Source organism: Rhinolophus hipposideros (genome assembly GCF_964194185.1).
Source record: "Rhinolophus hipposideros genome assembly, chromosome: 5".
NCBI lineage: Eukaryota > Metazoa > Chordata > Mammalia > Chiroptera > Rhinolophidae > Rhinolophus > Rhinolophus hipposideros.
In genome coordinates, this window is record NC_138051.1 from 55,218,207 (window position 1) to 55,226,760 (window position 8,554).

Genomic DNA, 8,554 nt, shown 5'->3' on the forward strand with positions numbered 1-8,554 from the left:
AAGCCAACTTGCCAAACATCAGTGCACTCCAAAACCCAATTGCTGAGTAATCGGTTCACTCCATTTGTCAATTTAGTCAATTTGTCAAATGAGCAGTTTACTGGTTTTACCCATTGTAAATGAAATTTACAAATTTACCCATTGTAATGATCACAGCTTGAACACTAAAGTTTTAACAATTAAAATGTTAGCCAAACAAATATGTAGAAATTAAAATTTTTTCCACATGAAGCATTACTTTTCCAGGCAAAATTCCAGCCTTGAACACTGTGATAGGATTGTTTTGGCTACATCTGGTTTCTTTACGTGCTTTTGAGTATGTGTATTTCCAAACTTGAAACATTTAAATATTTTTTCATCAGTTTCTCAAAAGGGCTTTAAGCCTGAACTTTATAGAAGCAATGTGAGAAGTGGTTACACAGAAGAGCCCCGATCTGGAGCCAGGCTGCCTGGTGTGCAGCCCCAGCTCTGCCACTTTCTTTAGAAGCAGCACCTTGATTCAGTTACTTGTACATACGTGATGTGATCTCAGCCATTTTACGTGCAAACTGGGGGAAAACATCACAATAATAACAGGGTTATTTCTGATGGTGTGATTGTGAGTAACTTTACTTCCCTTATAATTTTTCTATATGTCTCATTTTAAGACATCGTTTTAGGAATTTTAAGTGTTCACTATGTAGGAGGAACTATACCAGATGGCTTCATATATGCTGTCTTATTTAATCCTCATAATAAATGCACCACGTAGGTAATATTATCATTGTTTTATAGACAAAGAAACTGAAGCTCCAAAGCATTAAGTAACTTATGTCCCACACCTCAGAGGAATCTGACTCCCAGTCTGACTTCAAAGCTCATGCAGATTTTTATTCCCTCTGGCTCAACCTAAGAGTCCTTCTCTTTTAAATAGGTGTGATATCTACATCTCAAAAATAGAGAGAGAATGGAATGAGATGATAGGTCTGAAAGCTCACTGCAAATGATAAAATAGTCTACAAAGACAAATACTAACCAGTAGCATGTGTTGTTTTCACTGTGCTGTTCTAAGGCTTTGTGCGTATCATGTTCCTTCAATCATCTCAATGACTCTGTGAGGCAGGTAGCCATTATTATCTCCATTTTACAGAAAAGGCTATCGAGGAACACAGGGGGTAGTATGCCAAGGTCACATAACTAAACCTGACATTGATATCAGGATGGGAGCCTTTCTATTGTAAGTGGTTTTGGGGTCATCTTTCCCAAATTTCTCCTCCACACATTCCTCAGGGATACAAACTTCTAGAACACAGTTGTCTGCCTGCCTCAGCAGGAGGTGCATGAGGAGACAGGTAGGAGACAGGTCAGAGATCAGAAGTCAGGCATTAGATCCACGCCTTTGCTGGCGGGTATTGTTGGCCTTGCTTTCCAGGGACTGGAGGGGACAACCACGAGCTCCAAGGACACTGCTGCCACCTGCTGTTCACACATTCTCCATCCAAGGGCTTCTTCCAAAAGCCTGGCCACCTTGAATCAAGGCCCTTTGCTTCTTTGAGTCAGTCTTCATCAGTAAAATGAAGACAATAATAATATCTGCTTCATACAATTGTTTTTATGATGAAATGAGATTCAGTTCCCTCTACAATCTACTGTCCTACCAGAAAAAAGTGAGATATGTAGAAGGCTAAGTAGGATGGGGAACAAACGTCCCTAAATACCTAAAATCACCTCTAATTACATTAACATTTTTAACAACTGCAAATTTTTTTTTCGTAGTAAAGCATTTCCCTTTGTATTTCGCTAATTAAATCTCAAGTCATTTTCTGGGCATTTTATTAAGAGTATTTGAGCCAGAATGTGAAATAGTGAAAAAGGTATTCGATTTTTTTTTTTTTTAATGGGAAAAGCTTTCATGACTCAAATTGTCCCTTCCATCAAGACTGTCAGAGTTATTTCTAAGATTCTGGTTCACAAGTTTTACATCACTTCTTTCAGGCGAGTTGTCTAGCAAATGGGCAACATAAAACTGAGAAAACTGGAGTGGGCTTTTTCCACTCCAGTTCCCTTGGGAACTGATGTAACCAGCAAAGCGAAGAGCCCTGGCTCCCTCTCAGCAGCTATAAACATCACACCAGATTCTATTTGCCTGAAAATTCCTTCTGACTGGGCCTAGATGCCAGGAGTTGGATGATAATCAACTTTCCTGTTGCCAATCTAATATTCCTACCTGGAACATTTGCAACTTGTACTGCTGGTAGAGAAGTTCAGCAAAACTGAAACTCTCTGTTGGTGAGTTCTGGCAAGTATATGTAAACTACTTCAGGATTATCCACTCCACTGCGTACTGTAGGCCTGGACGTGATGTGGACGGAAGGGGCAGGCCTGGCTATTCCCACCCAAACAGGGAGGTTGGGTACCAACTCATTCTCTCACTTTTTTTGGCGTGGACTTAATGCTAAATGAAGATACTGTCTGCTGCCTGTATTTCTCTTTTTGGTGCCAAGACTTTACTCCTCTAAACAGTAGCTTTTGAAAATCTCTTCTTTCCTTTATGGAAATAAAAAGAAAGCAACTCTGAGATAGCATTTTACACCTATTCAATTAGTAAAATTTATAATAAATTGTTCAATGCTGCTATGTTTGTAATGAAGTCAAATATGCCTAATGGTATTGTAATTTGTGGATTCCTTTTAGAAAGCAATAGAAATATATTTGCAAGAACCCTAAAGATTTTTCATACCCTTTGAGCTAATAATTCTATCCTTGAGAAATTATCTATCGACAAAGGCAAAAAGCTATAGTATTTAAGAATCGTTCCGTTGCAGCGTTAACAGAAATAACAAAAGAAAGACCTGGAGACAGCCTAAATCCTGATCCAAAGGGGATTACGATGAATTACATTCATCGAAAATTATTTTTCCATTACAGTGATAAACACAGGGGCTATATTTGTGGAATTGTGGAGAAATATTTGCTATGTTAAGTCCAAAAAGGCAGCATGCCAAATGGTATGTACATTATAACTAACTACAGCCATCTTAAGCTACCTGTGCTTAGGACAACGGGGCTGTAAGGGGCAAGCATGCAATGGGTTGTACTCGGATAGTAGGATTCTGGATTATTTTTATTTCTTTATTTCCAATTGTCTTTAACATGGTTACATTATAAAAAGAAAACTGGCTGCAGATAGTCTATCTCTAAGTTGAATCTAGTTACTCTATAGAGCACCTCTTTTTGGAACAGGGAGGCAGTTGTGATCTATTTGGAAAGGATAATGATTTCTCATTTCCATCAGTTGCAAAAAAATTTCATCAGGCACCACAATGTTCAAATATGATATATTGCAATTCGAAGAAGCAAAAGCCATGCTGAAAAAAAAGTCCTCTATTTAATAATCTCGTGTTCCTACATCTTCAGTGTGTTGATCTGCGTTGAGATGACACTCTTGTCTAGCCTCAGTGGTAAGAATCATAAAGTGACAAATATGTTAGTGTCTGTCTTACTACCAACTTGCCTTTGACTAGCACTTTACAGTTTTCAAAACACTTTCACAGCCTTTATCAAATTGGAGCTTCACAGCAACTCCACATGACAGATAGTGCATGTAGGATTATGACCATCTTATAGACGCGGACATTGAGGCTCAGAAGGCTAAGTGATGTGCCCCAGTTCACCCAGCTAGTAAGTGAAAGAGCTGGAACTAAATATTTGACAATTGTTTGATGTAAGAGGACATGACCAGATTCTCAGTACATGTCTGCATATCAGCTCTGAGGTACAGGGATTATGGAGAAAATCCTATTAACTTTTTACAATTGACTTTGTAAGAGAAGAAAGGAATGTTTAGCGTACCTGAGGGGAAGCACACAATGAATGGTCTGTTGGTGGTGAAGGCAGAGTGTGGGACGGTTGAGGGAAGATGACTCAGGACCTCGATACCCAGAACAAAGACATCTGCTAGAGGGAGACAAGGCTTAGGAATTGCCTGATGGAGATTTTGGGAGGAAGTAGTAGGGGTGGACCTGGACTTAGGAGCTTTGGTTCATTAGTAATCAAGGAAGCTGAGAGGGAAACATTTCAAACTGAGACCTGGGACATAGAAATAAGAATAACTCTTAAGATGTATTGAGGTATGTATAGCTCTTCAGAAACTGTGAAGTAACCATGTAATGGGTGGTAAGAACAGCAGCACTGCCTGTATCTCTGAGGTTCATTCAACACATGGCTCCAAGCCGCTGTGCTTCAGCCAGCTAGCTCGGGCTTCCCCGCCTGGGATCTGCAGACTCCCCCGCAGGGTTCTGTGAGGGTTCCATAAGGACTTTCATATTTCATCTCTTCATTGGAAGCCGATTTAAAATAAGATTAATGTTTGCAGATTCTGGGTCGTGGACAGCCACTGAATGCCATCACATGATTTCAATGTCCGCATTGGCACTGCGTTTAGATAGTAGTAGGGTCAAATAATGCTATTTGAATTGTCACACTAGAGGAAAAAAGAATAGAGATGTATTTGACAGGTAAACAGGGAGAGGCCAAAGGACATCACAAAACATTGTATGAAGAAAACTTCCCCAGTTGTTCAACCAGAAAGAAAACTGGTGGGTATACAGAATTATCACACAGCCCATGAGGTATAGGCATGTCAAAACAGAATTCTTTAAGGCAAAAATATCCGAGAAAGGTGGGCAGCATGTCCCTTCCATGTCATACAGAGGGATAAAGTCCTGCCCAAGGATCATCTTTTTGCTTTCAGGATCCATTCATACTCTTAAAAGTTATTGAGAATCCCAAAGAGCTTTTGTTTGTGTGGGTTAAGTTTGTTGACCGCAAACAAAAAGTCAGCAAGATAGTTATTTCTCCAGCAAAAAAAAAAAGGGGGGCCTTTTCAGAAACAACAAGGAATTGCAATCCGGTACGGGCAACCATGGCAAGCCACATACAAGTCCAATAAAACAAAGGGGAGGGGAGATTGCCCTTGTGGCCCCTGTAGGAAGGGGGGCCATATTTTTTTCTTTCTAGGAAGAATGAAGGTAAAATGAGGGAGTAAAAGGGGGTGAGGGCTCAGCACCTCTCCGCTGAGTGGTGGACAGAAGGGCGGTTTCAGCAGGCGGCGAGGTGGCTCAGGGCCTGGAAGAGATGTTTTCCCTCCGGAGCGTGGTGCAGCCCCCGGTGACTGTTCCTCTGAGGCATCTCATCCATGCCTTCCGTTCACCAAAAAGCACATCTGTATCTGTCAGTGCGTCAGTTTCTCAAAAGCAGCATCGAGATGTAGTTCCTGAGCATGAGGCTCCCAGCAATGAGCCTGTGCTTAACTTAAGGGGCCTTGGATTATCTGAATTAAAAGTCAGACAGATTGATCAATTGGTAGACAGTCGACTTCCTGGACTTTGTAAAGGCAAAAACATTTCTTCCCATTGGCATACTTGTGTATCTCATTTCTCTGCACAGTCCTTCTTTGAAAATAAATATGGTTGCATAGATGTATTTAGTAGTTTATGTTCCTCTTGCTTGTACAGACAACATTCAAGAACTCTTAAAAGGATTTGTTCAGAGCTTCAGTACTGGCCAGTTTTCATACAGTCTCGGGGTTTTAAAACTTTGAAATCAAGGACACGACGTCTACAGTCCACCTCTGAAAGGTCGGCAGAAACACAGCAGATAGCATCATCATTTGTGAAGGGATTTCTTTTGTGAGACAGAGGAGCAGATGTTGAGCCTTTGGACAAACTCATGAAAACCAAAAACAGACTTGAAGCTCACCAAGATTCACTTAAACTGGTTTTCCAGAGGGTTTTCTGAATGCTCAAACACTATCACACAAAAAAAAAACAATAATTCTCTAAGATGAACTCATCTGATTCTCTGTTTTGCTGTTCTTTGGCATTTATGGACTCTTAAAAAACCCATTTTTATCTGTCCACTTCTGGACAACAATGGGGCTTGATTCTGCAGTAGATCCTGTCCTGATGAAAAATGTCACCTTTGAGCGTGTTAAAGGATTGGAGGAAGCTAAACAAGAATTATAGGAAGTTGTTGAATTCTTGGAAAATTTACTGTGCAAATTTACTGGAGACAAACTTCCAAAAGGAATTCTTTTATTTGCACCAACAGGAACAGGAAAGACACTTCTTGCCCGAGCTGCGGCTGGAGAAGCTGATGTTCCTTTTTATTATGTTTCTGGATCAGAATTTGATGAGATGTTTGTGGGTGTGGGAGCCAGCTGTATAAAAAATCCTTTTATTTTATTTAATTTTTTTCATGCAGCCCCTAAGGGGCAAAAAATCCTTTTAGGGAAGCAAAAGCAAATGCTCCCTGTGTTATATTTATTGTTGGTGGAAAGCAAATCGAATCTCCAATGCATCCATATTCAAGGCAGACTATAAATCAACTTCTTGCTGAAATGGATGATTTTAAACCCAATGAAGGAGTTATCATCATAGGAGCCACAAACTTCCCAGAGGCATTAGATAATGCCCTAATACGTCCTGGTCATTTTGATATGCAGGCTACATACAGTTCCAAGGCCAGATGTACAAGGTTGAACAGAAATTTTGAAATGGTATCTCAATAAAATAACATTTGATTTCTGTTGATCCAGAAATCATACCGTGAGGCACTGTTGGTTTTTCTGGAGCAGAGTTGGGGAATCTTGTGAACCAAGCTGCATTAAAGGCAGCTGTTGATGGAAAAGAAATGGTTTTCCAAAGATAAAATTCTAATGGGGCCTGAACATAGCAGCGTGGAGACCGATAACAAAAATCAAACCATCACAGCATATTATGAACCTGGTGATGCTCTTATTGCATATTACACTAAAGATGCAATGCCTGTCAAAAAAAGCTACAGTCATGCCTTGAGGGTCAGCACTTGGACATGTGTCCCTGTTGCTTGAGACTTACAGATGGAATGAAACCAGAGCTTAGCTGCTTGCACAAATGGGTGTTAGTATGGGAGGAAGTTTGGCAGAGGAGCTTATATTTGGAAGTGACCATATTACAACAGGTGCTTCCAGTGATTTTGATAATGCAACTAAAATAGCAAAGCAGATGGTTACCAAATTTGGAAGGAGTGGAAAGCTTGGAGTTATGACATACACCGATACAGGGAAACTGAGTCCAGAAACACAATCTGCTATTGAACAGGAAATCGGAATCCTTCTAAGGGACTCATATGAACGAGCAAAACATATCTTAAAGATTCATGCAAAATGGCATAAGAATCTAGCAGGAACTTTATTAACCTATGAGACTTTGGATGCCAAAGAGATTCAAATTGTTCTTGAGGGGAAGAAATTGAAATTGAGATGATGATTCTCTTGAAATGGATGCATTGCTGGTTTTACTACAAGAATATAAGTAGCTTTGCCGTAGTCTCCTTCTGCCAACGCTTTTCTCCCTTTCTTGACTTAGTATCGAATAATGGATTCTTCGGATCACAGAATCAAAAGCAGAAAAATCCAGAGCTGGGTGATCTGTATAAATCACTTAATCTTTCTGGGCGTTAATTTCCCCACCTACAGAATGGAAATTGTATTAGTTCCTACTTCACAAATAGCTTATGAGGATCTAAGTAGCTGCCTCAAACCCCCAAAGGGAGGTGTAGACACTGACCAAACAGGTCAGAGCCATGATCTGGTTCCTGGAAGCCAGAATTAGGGGAGGCCAGAAAGGACAGAGCCAGAGGGGTGAGTGAGTGTCCATGTTCTTAAACAGTATAAGGTTCCAGCGCTAAGACAGGGCATGAGAACTGGGCTCAAACAGGAAACACAGGCAAGTGCCTTATTGGTGTAAGGAGTAGAACAGATCGCAGAACAGAAGTGAAATGGCCACAGCTTGCCTTGTAGACCATCAGGTAAGATACAAATGGAGTGAGTCGGGGTGATTCACATATCATGTGGTAATGAATGAAATAATTGCCAAAGGCATTGTTTGTTTTTTAACATCCCCACCGCCCATCCCCTTACTCCCCATGATTCAAAGTGCAGGTTGAGAATCACAGATGTTAATGAGAAAGAATGGGATGTGGTAATGGTCTCGGGTCAGATGTGAATAGATCTCAACCATGAGACGCTGGAGCTTTAGATGTGCATTGGTTGCAATAGTTATTAAGCATTAATTTGCTTTCCTTATTCCTTCCCCTTTTCATAATGTGGAGTTGAAGGAAAGTAATGGCCTAGGTCAGAACCCACTGGCCATGCTTCCTGTTTGGGAGTGTTGAGGGCTCATCCCAGGGTTCCTACTCCTTTCCCCACTGCTCCTCTACTGAGCTGGGAGGCCAGGTCTCTGATCTTTGGGAGCAGAATCTGACAAGATGTTCCAAAGGAACTCACTCACTTTGACAAGTGACTTTAATTAGGACATTCAAGTGGTGCCACCAGGAAACTTAGGACCAGAGACTCAAGTTTAAAATCTTGGGAATTCACTCCCAATGAAGCAACAAAATGCCTTGTCATAGAAAAAGCATGTTGGGGGGGAAAATGTTTATGCATTATGCCGAAGTCTGTTCTAAGGGAAAAGGGCAAGAATTCTGAGACATACCCGTTAAAGACATTTAATTTGAAACAATGAGGCAGAGA

At 40.7% G+C, this 8,554-nt stretch overlaps 1 pseudogene across 1 annotated transcript; it reads left to right on the top strand.

The window, feature by feature from the left end:
• The first annotated feature begins 3,702 nt into the window (after positions 1-3,702).
• Positions 3,703-7,286, top strand: LOC308497093 (ATP-dependent zinc metalloprotease YME1L1-like; annotated as a pseudogene). The gene is made up of 2 exons: positions 3,703-6,201; positions 6,252-7,286. The product of its transcript is annotated as an ATP-dependent zinc metalloprotease YME1L1-like (transcript).
• Positions 7,287-8,554: the final 1,268 nt, after the last annotated feature.